This window comes from Paramisgurnus dabryanus, chromosome 1 (genome assembly GCF_030506205.2).
Source record: "Paramisgurnus dabryanus chromosome 1, PD_genome_1.1, whole genome shotgun sequence".
Classification (NCBI taxonomy): Eukaryota; Metazoa; Chordata; class Actinopteri; order Cypriniformes; family Cobitidae; genus Paramisgurnus; species Paramisgurnus dabryanus.
Window position 1 is genome coordinate 40,865,266 of NC_133337.1, and position 22,848 is coordinate 40,888,113.

The 22,848-nt window shown below is 37.5% G+C and overlaps 1 protein-coding gene across 1 annotated transcript in view; it reads left to right on the top strand.

Annotated features, from left to right (window-relative positions):
- Positions 1-499: 499 nt before the first annotated feature.
- The window catches only part of ptprea (protein tyrosine phosphatase receptor type Ea), a 112,139-nt gene continuing 89,790 nt past the window's right edge, over positions 500-22,848 (top strand). Inside the window, exon 1 of the mRNA XM_065262466.2 lies at positions 500-700. The gene's annotated coding sequence lies outside the window, so the exon portion shown is untranslated. The remainder of the gene's footprint in view (positions 701-22,848) is intronic.

The window sequence follows — 22,848 nt, forward strand, 5'->3', positions numbered from 1 at the left end:
TTAGCAGCCCGGAAGCTATTTCTGTTACGATGATATGTTATGACAGATTAAATTGTCTTATTTAAACTCTTCAAAGTATTTTTTTATTATTTGCTAAAATAATTTGCATTACTCACTATCATGTCTGAACAACGAAAGTAAACAGATAATTTTTAAAGCAGTACACGATTAACATCGTCCCCGTGGATCGTGTTACTTTTCTCAACGCTCGCGATGGATGTACCAATCACAGTCGTTTGTGATTACATGCTAAAGATTCATATATATTTACAAATATATATTTCTTGGTATAATTTTTATTCATCTATTGCCTAAATTCTATAATAGATGTAAACGATTAAAGTTGTTTATTTATAAATATTTTCAAAAAGACACAAAACGTCTTTACGTTTGAACGCAACTCAATGATCGATTCTGCTTTTGGGCCACTCAGCGCCCCGTAGAGGTACGAACTCCATGTCTCACAAAAAGGCGAGTAACGTTTGTTTTTCACGCCGTTTGTAGTATACGCTCCTTCGTATCATCTCAGAAATGATCGCCAGGCGGCTCCCAGCCCGAGGAGAGCCCCGGAGAACCGGGCGAGCCGCTGACAGAGCAGCACAGTCAATCCGCAGCTCTTTCCTCTTCAGACAGCCTCGATCCGCTTCATAACTGGACCATAAACCTCCGTACTGCTGGAAACCACGCGCTTGTGTTTACGGTAAGAAAATTATTAAATCAGTCAAACTGAATCTCGAGGGATTTTAACGTCAAAACTAATTTAGGCACATGTGTAGGAATGCGCTGTTTATAGTACACTGAAGGGGCGTCAATGCGCGCGAGACACTCGTATTTACGCAAACACAATTGGGATTTACGTGAATGTTTCTGTTGATTTATTTTCATAGGACTTTATGTATTTTGTTTATAATAAACGCGATGTTTGACGGAGAGCATCTCCTATGTTGGTAATGTGAAGTAACTGTAATGTGGGTTAGTGGAGTGAGCTGTAGGCAGAGATGGAGATGGGCTGTTTGGGTGATGTGAGGTATCACATATTCAGCTTCATCTCTGCAGATCTGCAAATGCAGAGGAGAGAAATGTCATGCATGCGATGCTCTGGAGCTCGGGTATCTTTCACAGCAGGGATTAGTGACAAAACTATAATCAGAGCCGTATAGCTATAGATTAAATTAGTACTAGAACCATAACTGAACTAGATTTAACTGAACTAAACTGAACTACAACCAGAACACATCTAGAGACAGAACTAGAACCAGATTCAGAAATAGGGACGGTTAGGGGCGGTTTTCCGGACAGGGATTAGACTAGTCCTAGACTAAAATAAATGTAAGAGTTGTCCAAAGTGAAAACAGCTTGCCCTGACAAATTTAAAAATACATGTGCCCTTTGTTTTGCCTCAAAATGCACACAAGTAATGTTTTTAGTAAGGCATGTTTGTTAAAACTAGTTATATTTCCTTATAAAACTAAGGTCTAGTCCTGTTTTAAGATAATCCCTGTCAAGGAAACCACCCCTTAATGTACAGTAAATGGCTGTACTAGAACCAGAAGTGATTTAACTAGTTCTACAAAAAGAACCATAACTAGAGATTGAACTAATCCTAGAATCACGAATAGAGACTGAACCATAAGCAGATCATAGCGACAAAACTAGAACCAGATCCAGAGGTAGAGAAGGAACTACAACCATTTTTAATGACTGTACTAGAAACAGAACCACAGCTAGAGATTAAACTAGTGCTAAAACAAGAACTACAACTAGAGACTGAGCAAATACTAGAATCATGAATAGAGAACTACAACCAGAACACAGTTAGAGATAGATCTAGAATCATAGGAAGAGACAGAACTACAACCATTTTACTGACTGAGGTAAAACCAGAACACATCTAGAGATAGAACTAGAACTGCATCCAGAGATGGAGACAGAACTGGAACTAAAGTTAATGACTGTACTAGAACCAGAATCGCAGCTAGAGATTGAAGTAGTAATAAAACAAGAACCACAACTAGAGACTGATTTAATCTTAGAATCACGAATAACTACAACCAGAGACAGAACTAGAACCAGATCTAGAGGTAGAGACAGAATTACAACCATTTTTAGGGATGCAGCGATACCGATACTGGTATCGGGTATCGGCCTCGATACCACATTTTCTAAAGTACTCGTACTCGTTAAAAGTCCCCCGATACCTGGAATCGATACCACGGTCTGAGAAATGTCTATGTTTGAGCGGCGTGTAAGGGGTTAATGCCTCTTGTGTTGTCCAAAGAGGCAGAGTTTACAACAAACTGGAAAACTAGTCCTTTGTTTTTTTGTTAAATTATATGACTAAAGCTGTTACCTGTAAATTTAAATCATGTTTTTTTATTAAGTACTCGGTATCGGTATCGGCAAGTACTGAAATGCAAGTACTCGTACTCGTACTCATATTCCAAAAAAGTGGCATCGGTGCATCCCTAACCATTTTAATGACTGAACTAGAACCAGAACCACAGCTAGAGACTGAATTACAACCAGAATGCATCTAGAAACAAAACTAGAACTAGAACCAGATCCAAAGATAGAGACAGAAAGTTAATGTACTAGGACCAGAACCACAGCTAGAGATTGAACTAGTACTAAAACAAAAACCACAACTAGAGACTGAACTTTTTCCAGAATCATGAATAGAGGACAGAACTAGAACTAGAACCAGATCCAAAGATAGAGACAGAACTAGAACCAGATCTAGAGGTAGAGACAGAACTACAACCATTTTAATGACTGAACTAGAACCAGAACCACAGCTAGAGACTGAATTACAACGAGAATGCATCGAGAAACAAAACTAGAACTAGAACCAGATCCAAAGATAGAGACAGAAAGTTAATGTACTAAGACCAGAACCACAGCTAGAGATTGAACTAGTACTAAAACAAAAACCACAACTAGAGACTGAACTTTTTCCAGAATCATGAATAGAGACAGGACTAGAACCAGAACCAGACCCAGAGGTAGAGACAGAACTATAAGTTAATGACTGAACTAGAACCAGAACCACAGCTAGATATTAAACTTGAACCAGAACTACAGCTAGAGACAAACAGAAGCGTTGTTCCACAGCTTGTTAGAAATGCACACGTTTATAATAAGATGAAAACCTAACTAAATCCTTTATATTAGAAGTGTGGTTCTAATTTTTCAGTGAATCACATATTAAAAGTCGTATGTTAGTGCTAACTAACTGTATTTGTCATAAAGTAGTGTGTACTTTTTAAGTTCAAGGTTAAGATTAAGATAAAAGATTTTTCTAATGGTATTTTTATCTTTCTGTGAAAGTTCTTGCTTTTGGTTTTTCTGAATCGTGGGTCGTAAAATGAAATGACTCGTCTGTAGTTAGATATAAGTTGCATTCGAGTAGCTTCATGTTGTGCATTTTCAGAGATGTTAATGCATTTGACACTTTCTCTTTGAAGCGTTTTTAATTTTGTGTGTGGGTAACAGACATAAGCTTGGGCTAATTGGTCTAAAGACGTTGCAGTGTAGCAGGTGAAACAGTTTGTTTATAGTGAACTTGTTAGATCTATTAAGGTCAGAAGGGATCTGATGCTTATCTTGCTTTATAGACGTTGTGCATAGCAAATGGTGAGGACACACAAAGAAGAAAGAGCCTCATTAGAGAGACTGAGGCTTGTTTGTTTCCGTGAGCGACGAAATTAAGTTGCCTGGCGAGGAAACGGGAAACATGTTCTCTAATAAGGATTAAAGTGCAAACATATCACAAAGAATGACCCATAGAAAGACCCTTGTTTTATGAATCAATGTTTTGATCAATTAGCACAAACATCAGGGATTTCACAACAACAAATATACAGAAAGTAGTCAGATGAGTCAGTGTTTGACTTATTTACCTGACTACTCAATTCATCGATTAATGGTAGAATGAACTTAGTTCAAGCCTTAGTAAATGCATTACAGAAGTTCAAAGTTTGATTGTTATTGTAATGTGTCATTGCTTAATATTTGCTGTTATCATTTTGGACAGTTTCTAATACCATTAAGTCATCAAGCAGGCACTCTTATCCAAAACGACTTACGAGTATCGTCACAAGTAATTGATCATACAAGACCAAGAGCCAACAATTCACACAGTACAGCCATATAGTCTATGCACTAAATGTTTGGCAACCGTAGGTTTGCAAAGGGGCGGAAAGTTTTCCGTAATTTGGGGAAACTTTCCATGGGAACTTTATCTGGGGAATTTGGGAAATATTCCAAATTGGAAACATTCACCCGTAGAAACAATGAATCTTAAATCTTGAAAGTGTGTCATATTTGTAGTCGAAATGTAACATACATTTAGAATTTGGTGCCTATTTGACCGAGAAAAGGGGTGTTTGTAGTCTCACCCCCACAACAAAGATATTGGACTTCCTTCTTTCAATGATGCAAAATTAGGATTTTTACATCATTGAAAGAAGGAAGTGCAAGATTGAAATCTGTATTTCTCCTGTCTCAGTGGCAACTGAGGAAATGATGCATGACTATTCAAAAACATGAATATATATGATTTATATCATAAAAAAACATTTTGTTTTGTTATAAGCAGACATGCATGCAAGGTAATAAAGATTTTCAAGAATCCTCCTGATACTTACGCTCCTTGAGCCTGGATTTATTTGATAAAAACCCTTCAGAAGTTTTAAACAAATTTATGTTATTAACATGAATACATGCATTTTGATATTATTTTGCGTGCAAGATTCAAGAAATTATCTATGCATGTTAAAGAAGAACGCAAGTACATGCAGGGGTGTGGCCTAAATGGCCCTTAAGGCCACAACTGAAATTGCATTAAATATTGTTAAAACAAAAATTTAACTATATTTAAGTTGTTTTAGACAACTCTGCAATTTCCCTAGTTTATTCCCATTAATTTCCATATGTTCCTGTTAATTCAATAGAAAGTTTCCAGCCTTGAAAATTCCCGTAATTTTGCAACCCTAGACAACCAAAACGTTTCGGTTGAACATAGCAATACAGCACTTTTCAGTGATTGGACGAATACGTGAAAAGACTGAATAAGTCTTACTGAACAAATTATTTTTTTAAATAATTGATTTGCTCAATTCACAGTAAGGATGTTTTCACACCTAGCTCTTTTGAGGCCTCGAAACGCTCTCAGAGCAGTTCAGTGTGTATATGTAAGCAAACCAAGTGATCTTAGACCCTATTAAAAGGACCCAAAAGCGAACCGTACTTAGATCACGCCTGTTGGTGGTCTGAGTATGGGTCGCTTTTGGGTCCTTTAAGGTTTAATTTCTTTTTGACATGTGAAAGCAATGAGGTCCTGGTCTGCTTCGTGTGTGATTTTGACATGTTCTGAGTTCTTATTAAGTTGTTATGTGAACAAGAAAGGGTCTGAGATCACTTCAGTCCAAAAAAGAACTTAGTTTTGGTAAACCATTCTCTACAAGCATGTGAAAAAATAGGTCATTGAAATGGTGATGTCAGAAGGGGATCTTATAATAATACCGCCTCTTTATCTGCACTATCCAACCACAGCACTGCCTTTTAGTGCAGAGATCAACTAATTTTCATTTAAAAGGACACACCCAAAAAATGGCACATTTTTCCTCACATGCTCACACCTACAAAGTGGCAATTAATGCTATAATAAATTATCTATATGTAAAGTTTTAGTTTAAAACTTTACATATGTACTCTGAGGACACCATAGATTTATTTTACATCTTAAAAAAAGGCTTGTGAAATGTCCCCTTTAAAATGAACTATATGTGATAAAACACCCTTAAGATGCAGTGTGAAGATAAGCACTATGTCAACCTCTTTAGATAAAGCAACACATCTGGTGTCCATCCGCTCTTGCGACGCTGTTAGAAAGAAGTTTTAGGGCTGTGTGTTTGACAGGGTGTGGTAGCGTCTGGTGAACAGCCTCGAGGTGCACATAGCATGTGGGTTGCATCCAGGACTCTTGCTCTCAGCTGTACAAATACAAGTTCGTGTCATGGCTGTACCTGCCGCCTGCATGCGTTTTCCCCACGCGCATCTCACTCACTGAGCCTGCCTCAACACGTCTAGAGATGAGTAGCGCACGTATGGTTCCACAGAAGAGATGTTGAACCTGAGGACATGCAGGAATTCTTGAAATATCTAAGCTGTGGAGTCAGCCGTGATTTTAACGGTTAGTGGGTGACAAGGTGAATCTTTTTTGTAGGGTAGATTGTTGTTTTTGAACTCTTATGGGTGTTATGAGTACCTTAAGCTTTGTCATAATTTAAGGAAGATCCCATTGGAGTGTTTTATTGCTCAGAAGTTGCGGGTTGCATGATCTCTGAAAGCCAATTTTGACATTTGAAATCACCTAAACAAACACGCCTCTACCCCAATAGAATCTGGACCTTCTTTTGATAGACCCGCCCCACACATATGCAACCCAGGCAACGATGTCGGTTAGTAGACGATTAGTGTTTTGGTAGTCGGCCCGACTGCCTTTTTCAAAGTGTTTTTCAAAAATCATGCAGTCCGCCTTTAATGCTAAGGTGACCTAAAAGAGGAATTTCTCAACTCAATTGTATTTACATTCACATTGATTCATTTGGAAGATATTTTAATTCAAAGCAACTTTTGCATTCTGTTAAATATCTTTATTAGAAAGTTTAACAGCAGGTCACTTGTTTTTTTGCATTTTTTTGCACTTTTACATTCAAGCTATACATTTGTGACCCGTGCTGGCAAAACGAGTCAGAATGCGCATGGTGTAATTTTGAGCTACAGCCAAAAGAAAGTATAAATGTTGATTTAGGTTGAAATTGAAGTTATCAAAAAATTAAGTACATTAAGCCCTCGTTTACCGATCAAAATGCAATCCAATCTTTATTTGTAAGTTTTCTGAGAGGTGTACTATCCTAAATGCTTAATCTAATACAAAGATGTGTAAACATTTTAAGTAAAATGTGCACGTGCCATTCGCGCGTGCGGCATTCGCGCGTGCGTCATTCGCGCGTGCGTCATTCGCGCGTGCGGCATTCGCTCGTGCGGCATTCGCTCGTGCGCCATTCGCGTCATTCCAGCATGAAATTCGCGTCATTCCAGCATGAAATTCGCGTCATTCCAGCATGAAATTCGCGTCATTCCAGCATGAAATTCGCGTCATTCGCGCAATACGGGTCATTTACGGGTGAAATTTGCATCATTCGCGTGTTAAATTTGCGTCATTCACCAGATTGTCCGACCTTTACACTCACTTTCTTCCTAGCTAGATCCTTTTTGTACTGTTTCTATAAAAGTACGTAGATGTGTCGTATGTAGTGTCCAATTACAGTGACAATGATTTAGTCATTGTTGTTTCGTATTTCTGCCTCCACTTGCTTTGTTGTAATCATGATTATATTTTTATATATTCTATATAATATATAAATAAAATATTGATATATAAATGAAATTATTTTGAAATTAATTTATGTATGTGTGTGTGGTTAAATATACATAATAATTACACACAATACACATACATATATTATAAAAAAAAACTTTTATTTTGTATATGATTAATCGCGATTAATCTTTGCCCAGCACTACACTCAATGCTTCATTTGCATCTGATGTGAACGCACCATAACAGGAACTTCAAAAATTTCAAATGTTTCTAATAAAGTTTCTTTAAAATAAAAATAAGAAACATAAAGAGATCCACAAAAATTCAGTTCTAAAAGAACATATTCAGATGTAAGAGATATCGGTTATGTTTCACTGAAGGGTCAAATGCTTTTGAAATATTTAAGTTTTCTGATGTTTGATTGCAGAAAAATGACTGGAGTCTCTCAGGAGAAACATCTGCGAAGCATAAAGGCATTTAAGGTTGCCTCCGTTTACTCTCCAGTGATTCTTGTTGCTCTCTAGGAGAAACCGTTTACTCGACATTATTTGTGTTTTACTTTCATGTAGTTGTAAAGCAACAGCATTGTTTCTGTAGTGGGACATTAAATGATGTGTGAGATTCTCCCGGTTTGTGTCTGGAAGGAGATCTGGATTGAGTTTAAGTTGTCGGGGGAGAGGTGATGATGTCATATTATTACCAACTGCCCAGAAATATATTAAAAGCATTATGCATTTCCCAGCACATCTCTTGTGATCTCTCTTACTCGATTACTTTGAGTTGGTTTTGGGGCTTTTAATGTTTCAGCAGAACCTCAACATGAATCCAATACCGGTCATATGGTTTTTATTATACTGTAGTTCAATCATGAATCTTTAGGGTCAGGATGGGTGTCATGACCAAAATATTTTACCATTAAATATATAGGCAGTAAAACGTCATATTTGATTTAGTGTAGCAACATCTCTACACATTTGTACTGTCTCACATCACTTTGGTCAGAAATGTAACAGGTGTATGTGAGAAGACGGCTTTCTCTGAAAGGCTCAACGAAACCATCCTGACTTTTCTTTTGAGAGCGAGAGAGCTTGAGAAGAGAGGTTTGTTCAACTTTAACATCAGACATCACTGCTCCGAAGAAGCAACGCACTTTAGTTATGTGTGTGTGTCTATTGGTTATACAGCAAAGGTTAGCTTTACATAAGTGCCTCGGTTTTGCTGTCTGAGAAATATTTTGAAGAATTTGTGTGTAGGGTGGAGTGACTATGACGGCATCTCTCTGGTTATGTTTTTAAATCGTAATGTAGCAGAACAGAAAGTTTATGTAACCCTTCTCAAATAGAGTGATGTTATGGTACTCACCCCAAACGTTAACACCCGCCCTGTCTATACACACATGCACGTACGCATACACACACACTCACACACACGTGTGAGAATAAGCTAAAGTAAAAGCAACTTTCGATTTCCACACAGAATCAATAACTACAGAGTCATTTTACAGTAGTTTATTTCTGATAACAAGGGAAGTAAATGGCACGTAAATTACCTTTGTTCATCATATCTAGGGGTGTCACGATTCTCCAAATCCTCGATTCAATTACATTTTTGATTCTAAGGTCACGATTTGATTTGATTCTTACATATTTTTTAGAATAATTATTTGCTATTATTTATTATTATAGTTTCACATTAACATGCACATTGCACAACTTGCATGTGGGTTTGTGGGCTTCACTTTATGCGAGAGAGAGGATACCTGAAATAATAAAATCTGAAATAAATCCAGTGTGTCATAAGCAGCTGCGCTTCTCTTTGTCTCACGTGCACGCGCTCTCGCATCTCTCCGAAGTCTAAACATAAACTAAAGTAGTAATCCTTACATATTTGTTCGGTTTTATGCGTTTCATGTGAGCTGAGGCAAACTATCCCTTAAAAATATAACCTGGCTGCTGCATCTTGGCGCCTCTCTCACTCTCACGCACGTGCAGAGAGAGCTGCGCTCTATCCGAAGTCAGATCACTATAGTAATCCGGTTTACGATATGCATTTCAAGGAGTTTTAGCATTACATCCCCCGTATTTAAAATATAAATCGCGTTCTGCTGGAGCGATGTTTTTAAACGCACCTCTGAGAATTTTTTCCCTCGCTTGGCAAGCCGACCGGACGTGGCGTGGGGGCATGGCAGCATCGACGATCCCATTTTTTTATTAGAAGTTGTGACTTAATTTCGTGATACCCTTAATCATATCTGACGCGTATTAACTACTACACTGAACTAATATAAATGTGTAAAATAATGTATACAATGTAAGCTACAGGTCCTTGAATTCTTGCCTGGCTGCCAAACCTCTCCACACAGTTGTTATCCATGCTCGTCGTGTCTTTGCATCTTTAGCAAACCAAAACATTGTATTTTCGTCATGGTATTTGTTTCAAAACATTTTTAGACACATTATGTTTGTCGATACTCAAGAAGATCAGATCATATTTAATGACAACTTATTTAGAAAACTATACAAATATACATATTTTTTCTTGCCACATGGAAATCTTTCACATATTTATATGTTATTTCTAGCCATGATCTAATGGTTAACAAATCATAACAAAATTCTGGTTTGCAAATACTTAAATGAGAGTAGAGTAGGCTTGTACTTCAAGGTGTTTTTGTGCCTCACAGCTCTAAAATGACGAAACTGCTTTCACACTGTTAAACACTGAACCTTTGAAGTGCTGTAGCTTTCAGGAAATACAAGAAGATTATTGAGGAAAAAGCTCAGCATGGTCTTCTTCACTAAAAAACTACAGTGCTTGCCTTGACTGCATTTACTGAGTTTGTTCAGTGAGAGAGAAAGAGAGAGAGAGATGCCATGTTTTTTTTTAATACTTCCAGATCACTCCAGCTGCCTGAAGGCAGGTTTAATGTGATGTGTTTCACTTGAACATGTTCACAATACTCTGATAATTCACAGTTCTAAGAACAAATGTTTGAGTTTACGCTTGTCAAATCCGCTAAGAGCTGAGGATCTCTTTACTGACCGGAAGACTTGAAAATAGCAACACATATTTAACATGTAGTCAACTTTGCAATCAATTCCTAATCGATCAAATTACGTCTTCTCGTCCTACATTTTGATTTCATTTAGTATCCTGTTTCCTTTCAACATGCAAAGTATAAATGGATTGCTTATTGTTTATTGTTAACTTAAAAGAAATTGACAAATATATTCATGATTAATGTCTGAGGCATGGCGGAGGTTTCACTTGCTTTTTCTGACCTTATGAAATCAATCTGTGTTTATGGTCTAGCATTAAACTCCCACTCATTTAAATGGTTGCCTGATATTAGCAGCTCCTGATGCTATTTGTCTTTTCTATAGTGCTGTTCATTACCATAATGGTTTCGGCAAAGAAATACAGCTAACTTGTGAAATGGCCATTTGTTGAGTTGTGGCATTGAATCAAAATCAGATTATTACCATAATTAATTTCAATAATGCAGACATCCTGAAGAAAAGATGAGAATGTTGAGAATGTGGCGTATAAATGCACATATTTTACACAATTTTCAAGTTGTTTGGACATTGCAAGTGTAGCATGTAGTGGTAACAGAATCCTTCAGTTGCTTCAGTCGATATATCTGAGGATCTAAACATAAACACATGTACAGTAAACACAATCCCTCCCTTGCTATGATAATTATAATGACGTGACTTTTATATCAGGATTTTTCCCTCGCATTTCTGGTTTACTGTAACCTGTTGGTCATAGCATTTTTGTGACCACTCGATGGTTAGTCGTCAACCAATGTGTGTGTGTTTTTTAATGGCTGATGAAGCTTGTAATGATAATAAATACAAACGTTTAACAAATTAACTGGGTTGTAAACTGATCAGCATCTTTGACTTATTTGTGACTCAATCTTACTCATCATCATGGTGGGTTTGAGTCTAGATTTTTGTGTCTAGACAAAATGTTGGGCTTGCAGCTATGCTTTAGTCAGATGCAATTTGGAGATGAGGGTCAGCATTGACATCAAAGTCGACATGCTTAAGTGTCCTGTTTTAGCATTTTTGTTGTTAAATTTTACACTTCTCAGCTGTCATGCCTGGAACAAGGGGCAACCGTCCAGTCTCTCTCAAGAAGCCAACACCGAAGTGACTTAAACTGCAATTCATCGACTGGCCGCTAGAGACAGGCTCCAAAAGGGAGTCAATTCCATAGACCCCCATGTTAAAATGCCCAACTTTACAGCAGAAATAAATATGTTTACAGTCTGGTACAAAAAGTGTTTTTGGTAAATATAGCTAATTTTGTGAGGGGGATTACATCTCATTCATTTGAATTATATTAAGCATTAAAGTTCTGCATAATTTGCTGCTGTCACTAGCGTTAAGCTAGGTGGGCGTGCTTTCAGCAACCAGGCACCTCACTTTCTCGACCCACTTTCAGATTCTTTGCTAATTTTCGGTTATCTTCGAGTGATGCAAAGCCAAGTTGGCAACGGCAGCTCCGCCCTCTTTGGACTTCAAAAATGCTCTTCAGAGACCTATGGGTGACTTCACGAACACTACGGGCCCTATTTTAACAATCTGAAACGCAAGTGCGAAGCGCAATGCGCAAGTGACTTTGTGGGCGGATCTTGGGCGCTGTTGCTATTTTCCCGGCGGGAGAAATAACTCTTGCGCCAGGCGCAAATCAATAAGGGGTTGGTCTGAAGGAGGTTAATTATTCATAGGTGTGGTTTGGGCGTAACGTCAAATAAACCAATCAGAACGTCATCCAACATTCCCTTTAAACGCAAGGGCGCAAGTTCCATGGCGGGTTGCTATTATTATGACGGATTTACCAGGCGCACGCCAGTAGCGGTTCACAGCCGAGGAGACCGACGTTCTTGTTATAGCAGTCAAAGGCAGAGAAGTTGTTTTGTATGGGGATAGGAGAAACCCGCCCATATCAGCGTCGGTTAAACAGGTGTGAGAGGAAATAGCCACAATTGTCTCATCAGCTGGCATCCCCAGGACGTTGTGCCAAGCGCTACAATGATGTCAGGAGACGGGGGAATCCCAAGCTTGCCAGCATAAATCGGGCACGCCGTGTAACGGGAGGTGGATCTGCCTCCACACATGACCTGACGCCAGCAGAGGACATCGCTGCGTCCACCCTCATCGCTGAAAGTGTTGAAGGCGGTTTGGGGGCTTTGAAATCGGACCCAAGAAACGCAAGCAGTCCAACCCCAAAGTACTCGTACAAATCCAGTTCACATACATTAAGGATTCTTATGAAAACATTTTAATTATTATTTACATAAAATAAACATAATACAGCCACACAACAAACTTATGAAAATATTTTAATCGTTATTTGCATGAGAATTTTTTAACGCAGCCACACAATAAATAAAAACTATCACCACAATGCTCACCACAATGATTTCCCTTATCTCATGTGTTAATATTTTTTATTGTAACAATTTATGATTTGCAAAAATAACTGTTGCATCTGTGTAGATTAGAAAAGCAAAGTGCGCGCGCGTTGTGCACGCTATACATTATGGTCAAGCATGCGCCCTTAAAATAGCATGATGAACAACGCGCCACTGACTTTAGACTAGTTTTTTTTGGTCAGTGGCGCAAGTGTTTTTTGAAACTGGAAAATAGCATCAGGGGATGGTTTGCGCCGGAACACGCCTCCTTTTTTGCGCTGAACCGCCCAGGGAGCGCAAGTTCATTCCCTAGTTTGCCGACGTGCGTCTGTGGAGGGAAAAACCCGCTGTGCGCCGGTGCAAAATACGAATGATACATGCGTCACTGACAAAGTCAATTGCGCTGGGTGCAAGATAGGGCCCTACGTGCATGTTTTATACAGTTTATGGTCTGGAACCGAGGTTAAGGAAACCATCGGGTGTGTCTCCTGCAGACCTCGTGAAGAACTGTCATTTCAAACAGTATGAGGTGTAATTTTCAGCCCACTATATGGCAAACTAAATGAGCCCACACATGTGGAGTTCTTGCTTATTGTTTCTCAGCGCAGTGCTGAACTGATTCAAGTGGATGTTGCTGTTCATTTTAGCTTGATCCTGTTCCCCTGAAATCCACAAATGGGGATAAAGTGTCGAAACCCAGAGATACGGCTTGGAGATTTTATTCTCGAAAGATGAAGAGGAATTTTAAGGGTGGCTTTTATTTGTGTGGGATCGGTAAAGCGTGAAGTTAGACACGACTCCCCACAGGAAAGTAAAATCACAGATTGTTTCTCCTAGATAGCAATGAAATTAAATGGAGAATAAATGGGAGCTGTTGCTTTCTTTTTTAGATTTTGCTCCTGAGAAGCAGAATTTAGGCATCTTGTGTGTGAGTTTTTGGAGAGATCTCCATACTTTGTCAAAGTTACTAAGGCTTGCTTATCTTTATTTGAATGTCAGTGCAGTGTTTCCCATAGATCTAAAATGTACTTGTGGTAGTAGCCGGTGAAAAGGGCAATCATTGCCCACCGACAAAAAATGTTGCAGTAGAGTTGTGCGTGTGTGTTTGTTTAAAGATGGATTTCATTGAAATTGGGCGATCCCATCCAGATCATGAGTCACAGGCGGTAATAAAACTTCATCAAATGTGCGTATGTTTTGTTATCCAGAGATAGTGGGATAATGTTTTGTGTGTGTTGCTTACTTGTGATTCGCTTCGCTGGCAGTACACCTCCAGGAGCTCGGGTTTATTTGGAAAAAATCTGTATCTGTCTTTTATAAATCTGATAAACTAAAGACTCTTTGGATATGAAGGATGTAAAACTACTTTATAGGTACTCAAGATTAACATGAGATAAGCAGAAACAGCACGCATATTATGTGAGACCGAAAGTTATTTAGCCTAATATGTTATCAACATTTATATCATACATTTTTATTGATCCATATTCCAAATTGTATGTTAAAAAAACTATTATAACTAAGAAGGATCTTAGAAAATAGTTATATTTGATCATTTATAATAATGTGTAACTCCAGATTAAAGTCTCATAATCTAATTGTGAGATTAGGAGCACAAAAGTTTGATTTCATTCATTTCAATCTTTGACATGATCTTACTCAGTCAATATTAAAGATATCAAGGTTATACAGTTTTATAAATTAGTAAATGAGAACATGGTTTTAAAACACGAGTATAAGTCAATATTAGTCATTCTCATTGTCTATATTGCGAAGGAAAAACTGACCAAAAAATCCCCCACCACAACTGCTTTGTGTTTAGTATCTATATAGGACTGCAAGTTGTGTTTTTTTTTTTCAAAACTAACCACAAGTGAAACCTCAAATCAAACAGTGAACTGAATGTAAGATGATTGCAGCCTGAAAGGTTGGGCAGTTCAAGAGAAAATGTGATTATGATTACATAAAATGATTACGAAAGTCATTGCTTTCCCCTAAATGATCTTCAGATCATAATGGCATCATGTTTTTACCTGCAAAAATGAGTTTAGATCTTGCATGTGTGGTTTGAGAAACTTTTCATTGTTTCTTTTTATTAAAACAGGCGGCTTTTAGTGATGTTGAAACCCTATTAGAGTGATTTAATTTCTCAAGATCAGTGATCCATTTAGTGCAACTTAACATGGACCCGAAACAATAATCATGGTTAAGATAAAGAAGAATAAAAACATGCAGGACCTTTAGATATAACGCCACATTTTCACCAGACCTTCAAATCAGAATGATCTAGATTTTGCATTTGGGTCATTTTGTCTCCTCTGACCTTGACCAAAAAGTCACTTTAATGTTTAAGTGTAGTTATTATTTGACTTCGATATGCACATTTTGTAATTTATTTATTGCATTCTTTCAATCCATTTTGAACTTGATTATTAAAAACAGGGCTGCGAAATAAATGAACAGGTTACCGTGGGTTCACATCAACCGTGTTTGAGGCGTCAAATTTGCGTATACCGCATCTAGTTTGCTGCTTGAACATTTTGAGTTTACTCGCTTCATTTACGCGTGAAATTCTAGTCATCAAGACATTGACGCGGAAATTCGCGTCATGGGAGGGGCTTCTGTGGCTCGCTTTCTGTAATCACGTCACTACTAGAGCAAGCTCCTGATTGGTTAACACGGCACGTTTTTCACGCTGTTCAAATTTCTCAACTGGCGCGTTTGCCGCAGCAACGCTCAATTTGCAGCATTCGCGAACTAGATGCGCGAATGAGGTAGAATCACGTCTAGTGCGCTGCGCTAAACACCCCTTTCGCACCGCGAGACCTCCAGACGCGCGTCAACGCGTCTTTACATTGACTTAACATTGAAATCACTCGCACTTGACGCTTTTACCGCGGCTCGTCTGAACACAGCATTAGGGGTGGTTCGCATTTTGCATTTTTGGTGCGCACAAAATTTGTAAATTTTAGACGCACGGCAAGCACTCTCAAATAGAGAACGACGCAAATATTTTTCTAGGCACGTCGGCGCTGTAGTGCATTGAAAATACTTGAATTTTTCAGAATGCCGCATTGGAAAGAAGGAGAAAAGTAATCGCGCATTCTATGTGACTTTAGATGTGAAGTGTGAACCGCCCCTTACATCAGCTTTTACAAAAATCTAGGGCTGCATAACGATTAATCGTGATTAATCGTTTGCAGAATAAAAGTTTTTGTTTACATCATATATGCCTGTGTACTGTGTATAATAATTATGCATAAATAAATACACTTGCATGTAGGTATTTAAGGCATATTTACATATGTATATAAATTTTTATATTTATATATAATTTATATTATATATAAATATTTAATCTATAAATATTTTTTTATTAAAATTATACATGCATGTGTGTATATTTATTTATACAAAATTATTATACACAGTACAAACACATATATGAGGTAAACAAAAACTTTTATTCTGCAAACGATTAATCACGATTAATCGTTATGCAGCCCTACAAAAATCCTCATCTAATTTTCACCAGCCCCCTTTTACACACTTTAGCAGAAAGGATGACTCGATGATGCATGTCTTCACCTTGTCTTTGTTTCTGCTGCCTGTGCACTTGTTGAGAGTTTAATGGGCAACTAAATCAAACCAGTCGCATGTTAATTTTCCCTTGATTTGCATTATAATTCAGATATTCAGCAGGCCTAAATACTGATCTGATCCAAACTGAGATAAATGAACAATTCTGTTCTTCACCACTAGTGACTTTCATGAGCTATGACATTAAATATTTGTGATTAATATGATTTGCTAGTTTTGAAAGACTGAATGGACAGAGATGCCTTTCGGTTTAGTTGTGGCATCTTCCCGCATGGACTTGTTGGTGATGCTAACCAGCCAAATCTTACCCTAAATCGTGTTATGTCCCTGAGCTCAATTGGTGAACCATTGCAGTGCACTAGAACCACAAAGGTCATAGGTTTGATTCCCAGGGAACACACATAGTGATAATGTATAGCTGTATATACTGTCACTTTGTATAAAAGCATCTGCCAAATGCATAAATGTAAATTTGCCTTTCTGTTTCTCATTCGTAGCTTTTTCATTGGCTAAGCTGGAATATAGATAGTTTAATCAATACACTGGCGGCACTTGAAATTCAAGCATCTATTTAACAATCAATACAATATCACTGACCACCAGTGAAACTGAGCGCGTATTGAACACCGTTTATTGAACCATGAAAACATATAATGGTCCTCTAACTGAGGTGAAACGGGGAAAAAACCCTGGCACTAAGTTTTCATGAACTCCACGCAGCGAGCAGATAGATTCCAGCTAGATTTATTTACAGCGGCTCTTCAGCTTGTGACCTTTTGAAGCTCATCGGTTCTGAAATGATTTTCTGTCACTTCTGTCTGCACAGGACAGTGGATCGGCCGCCCGAGGCATTGAAAGCTTTGCGTCTTCCTCTCTTAACCACATGCACTTTCGTATACACACACACACAATGGCATCCTTGCTGTGTGTGTTAAGTGTTTGTTTACATCCGGAACATAAAGCAGGAAAAGGTCCAAAATGGGTGGGTCCATGCTTACTATCAAATTACATTGAAGTCTGCTTCTGTTGCATGACCCAAAGGGCACAAACGCAGATAAGACGCCACCTGCCCATCAACGGAAGATAACGGTTTAACTTTTTCTTATTTGGTAATTGCGTGTGTGGTACGTGTAATTTAATAGCTTGTTTTCATTTCATTTAACTGGAATCACGGCCCAAATGACTTTGTAGGAATCACAATCGACTAAATTACATTTTACTTTTGCACTGAATAGATTCAGAGCTTAATTGAATTATATAATGGGAAACCACTTCAAGTGTATTTTTAATTAATCTCGACTTGACAATAACAATAAAAGATGCTTGTAAGCTATAGCTGCATAGTTTTTAGGGCTAACACTTGATTAGTTTTAACCAGCCATGCTTTATAACTAGCTGAGTTTGTTACACATACAGTATATTCATGCATTTGGCAGATACTTTTATCCAAAGTGACTTAAAGTGCATTGAGACATTTTAGTATGCATGTTTTTTTTTTAGGGATAAAATCTATGAACTTTGCAATACTAGCAATGCTTTAGACCAAATATTACTGTTTGCACTATAAAAACTGTATTATAACATTGTAAATAAATGATATTGCAAATACATGTAAATAAAGCAGACAAGCAAGACCGCTCTTCCGGGTTTGGAGCAGAGCCATTGAGGTGCGTCTCTAATGAAGGATGAAAAAAATGAAAGAGCCAAATTGCATCACTTCCTATGCTGACTTCTGTGATCTCACCAGAAGATAACAAAACCAAACAGGACATGACTTGTTTAAACATGACTCAATATAAACTGTTCTTAGCAATATGACTGTAAATATAGTTAAAGTTGTTATAGATAGGATGCACATACTTTATATGTTTGTTTTATTACATTCGGGAAATATACGTACATGCAGAAAGTAAAATGCTGTTACGCCAGGTTTAAAAGCTCTCGTGCTTGCAATAACTGATGAAAGAAGTTATGAAATCAGTTCTGAGTTAAGTTTGTGTTGTGTTTCACTACAGAATGGTTAGTGCTGGTTAAAGTGTGTCTTATGTAAGCCTTTCAAATGAATGCTGTAAGATAATAACACAATTAAAAATCACCCCTAATGAAACCTATTTTTGGAGTATCTGGCACATTTTAATTAGCTGGTTAGATTTTATTCACACACAGGCTTACAAAAAAAGACCATCAGCAGCACATCATTAAATGATAGAAGGATGAAAGCAGGCAGATAAAATAATACACAGAAAGAGGCTGGGCTTGTGGTTTGTAATGAAGAGAAATAATATTGGACTGACTTTTCTTGCCCAAGGATAGATTTTGTGAGACACAAACACACACACCTATTTGTGGGTGTGTTTCAGAGTTTTACAGCTACCGTTTACTGCTGGATTAGTTTCCTCCTAAACCATTTAGTAAATTTTCCCCAGTGTTTATCTTTCCTCAGACTAATAAGTGAATTTTATTAATTTTACATTGCATTGTGTTGTATCATATAACATTACATTACAATAATAGGAATTGTACGTTGTTATAATTTATTTTATTAAAAAAAGATTTCATCCAGTTTCATGATTTCATAAGTGTTCCTTTCCTCATGACCTAAAGCGATAGTTTACCCCAAAAAATTAGTTTATTTATTCTGTTAAAGATAAGGGTTGTAACGGTATGTGTATTCGTATTGGACATTTTCGGTACAGGGCTTTCGGCACGGTTCACATGTGCACCAAATGCAATCTTTTGTGTGCGGAACATAGGTAACATAGGCAGAACATATTAAGTGGCGGAAGTCTCCGCGTTCAGCGCAAGTCTTCTGTCAAACATATAACATAATTCTGTTAATTTAGTGCAAGGTTTAAGTAGAAAAAGTTTAAGAGAAGGTTAAGAAAAAAATTACCTTCTGTTATAAAATAATGTAAAAAAGTATGTTATTTAGTGGAGAACTTTGCAACGCTATTTTATTTATTATTCTTTTTTATTTTATATATATATATATATATATATATATAATTTATTTATTATATTTTAATAAAAAGTTTTTAAAAAAGTGTAAACAAATTATTAAAAAAAGTATATCGTAATAAACAATCCGTAGTTTAATGTTTGCATTTTCCCCCTTACTGTACCGAAAAGGAACGGAACTGTGGCACGCACCGAACCGTGATTTTTGCGTACGGTTACACACCTATTGAAGATATTATAATATAGGATGGTAACCACACAGTTGATGGTATGGTATCTCTTAGGGATGAGATGATAACCGCTTTCACGACTAACTACGGTAAAATGTTCTGATGGTTAGTATTATCGTTTAAAATGTAATTATCATTACAACCGTGTTTGATTATCGTGATTTTGAAAACTTGACGCACATCAGTTTGACGCACATTCAACATATTTTTTGCACAAGAAAGCATTTAAGGGATAATGTATTGTATTCATTCACGGTAAACTTATTAGACAGATTATTTTTTTTACCACAGAAATCATTTCAGGGACATGAAATATTAAATTGTGATTTTCAAAAAGAAAACTTGTTCAAATGTTTTCAATGTGTGTATTAGTTCTTTTTGAACATTTCCATCTCATTTTAACAAAACCTTAATATTATTGATAACCGTGATAATTGGTCACTATATTCATGATATGAAATTGTCATACCGTCCCATCCATAGTATCTCTTTAACCCATTTAGTGATTTTTTAAAAAACATAACTGTATCGCTACCATTCTTAGCCCCTGATTGGCTAATTGTTGATCGTGATGTCATCATTTCCAGAATTCCGTCTGATTTGGTGGGAATGGATGGATATATGGAATCTCTTGTGTTCCGCCTCTAATCTTTGTTGACCATGTCAGGAATGTGAGTGCTATTGTTTTGACTGCTGCTGTCAGTGCAATGCAACAGAAACCTTCATTGTTTCTGCCACTTTCTCGTGACTGTCGTCAGAGCAGACTTAGGATTTCCATAATCCAGCTCCCGAATAAATGAATCCCTAATCCATTTCTGACCCCCGCACAAAGAGCATAACACTGTTTTTCTTTTCAAAAACAGCTGACACTTCATTTCACAGAGAATATACAAAAATGTTTATTGTTTCCACTAAATTCTGCATACACAATGATTCAGTGCTGTTTGTGACATAGTTTTTTTTTTTTAAAATTTTGGAGTACAAAAAGGCGCAAAAACTTTTATTCTGAAAACATTGTCAGTGCAGTAACGTAATGTCAAGCTTAATGGCATTAAAATATATTTACAGCTGAAGCCTAAACCTTTTTGAGATAAAGGCCAGGGTAGAGAGAGAGACTTTTTTGATCTCACATGTAAATTGCTTTTGTGGGATAATCCAGTACAACACGTCTCAACCAACAACCAGCAGGAGATTTCAGTACCGTAGTATACTACAGTAGCTCTGAAGGGATACTAAAGTTAATGGAAATGTAAAACACAATCAAAGCAAGCAAATATCTCAAGCGTATAATAAACATGCAGACAAGCTGCAAGAATGCAATTACACCTTGTTTCATTTGAATGCTTGCATTTGCATGCGGGGCTGCTTGACTGCACACTTGGTTGGATTTCGCTGCAGTTGTGTTTCAGAGGTACTGAATAGCAACAAGATCAGATAAAGTTATGACCGGATCTGACAGAGGAAGTGTATTTCCAGGATGAAGGAAATATGAACAGAACAAAAACATTCATCGGCTGGAGAAAAACATTTATCTAGTTTAACATTTTACAATCAGGCCTTCGGGCAAAGGATATAATGGAGAACTACCAACAGTGTTACGGGTTAACTAACTCATGTCCCTTGAGCTTTAAAAATGCGGTCTTGTTGTTTGCTAAAATGGGCCAAAACATTTGATACATTATACCTCAGATTTAATTTTTTGTTTGCATTTGTTTTTTACATTTTTTGTTAAGTTGTTTTAAAGTTTATTTGTGTACAGGGGTATGTGTGAGAGAGACATATGTGCACATGAATACTTTGCGTACACTCTTACAGATCATATGCTCAACAAAATGAAAACAACATTAAAAATAATGACATGAGGGGGACTTAATAATGGCATTATTTTTATTTTTAGGTGAACTGTGCTTGACATGGATCTTCTGGTAGTTTTACTGAACTTTAACCCTTTAAGACCCAAGCTTTGGTTTGTCTTTTTTTTTTCAGATTTCTTCCAGCTATTTTGGGGTTAGGAAGAACCAATAAATATGATAACGGACATTTTTCTTAGATCATGAAGCATTGCAATTGTCCACATTTGTGTACAACAGGTTCCAATTACACAGAATTAAGTATTATGGTGCAAACAACAACAAAAAATGTGATGCCATTGTCCACGTATGTTGACATCCAGGTCGAAGGTTAAGGATATGTTGTCTGTTGTTTTGGAAGGCTTGATGCTCTCCTCTTCTTTTCTTTATTCTCTTCTCATTCCTGGCAGCTAAACACACGCAGCTGTGCCCGGAAAGAGTTTATTTTTTTAAAGATGAAAAGCAGAACCAAACTGTGGTTATTTTCAGCACTTTATTTGATATTGACAGTGCCACACCTATTGAAATGTGTATGCACACGTACACGTTCTAGGGTTGTACCGATTGATGATAGTATTGGGTATCGACGGTCATCTGACATATCGCTAATAGCGCGCTTCCATGACGATAGTTGGCGATAGTTATTATTATCATTATACTTTTTCATAAACATACGCATTGCATGCTTTTCCTCGCATGAGAGGGTTTGTGGGCTTTACTTTGCAAGAGAGAGCTTGTAATGCACGCAGATTTCTTCTCGCAAGCACCTGGACTTAATGCGCACATCTTGGACTCTTGCTTGGACCTGAATGCACGCGGCACCGACTCCTTCTAGCACCTGAACTTGTAATACGTGCAACTCTGACATTTCCTTGCACTAGAGAGGTTGTTTGGTGCGCAGGGTGTTAAAACCAGAGTTTGTTGTTCCCACTCCTTGGCACGCAGTGATATTTAGATCGCCTGGACTTAATGACGCGGAGGGATTAAAGCAGACATATCATGCTTTTAAGTCTGTCCTTTTAATATATAAATCATCTATTTCAGGTCTATTTAAAGTGAAACTGCAATGCTGGGTCTGAATTCCTCATTATTATAGCCCCACATGCCCCCTTTTTACCCCTTTTCTGATGTGCATCTGAGAGCAACTCATTTTGGTGCTGTCTTTTCAAATGCACGTCATACCCTGCCCCCTCTCCAGGTTGCAGAGGTGACACTCGGTTAAACTCCACCCCGTTCGGCCATTTTTGTAGTTTTATAGCAGAGATACGATTATCTAGCGGCACAGAAACGTTTTATTCACTCGTTATTCACAAAATGTCAACAACGGAAGACTTGTCCATCCAGCCGTACATGTTCGAGACAGAGTCGGAAACGGAGCGAGATGAAAATGAAGAC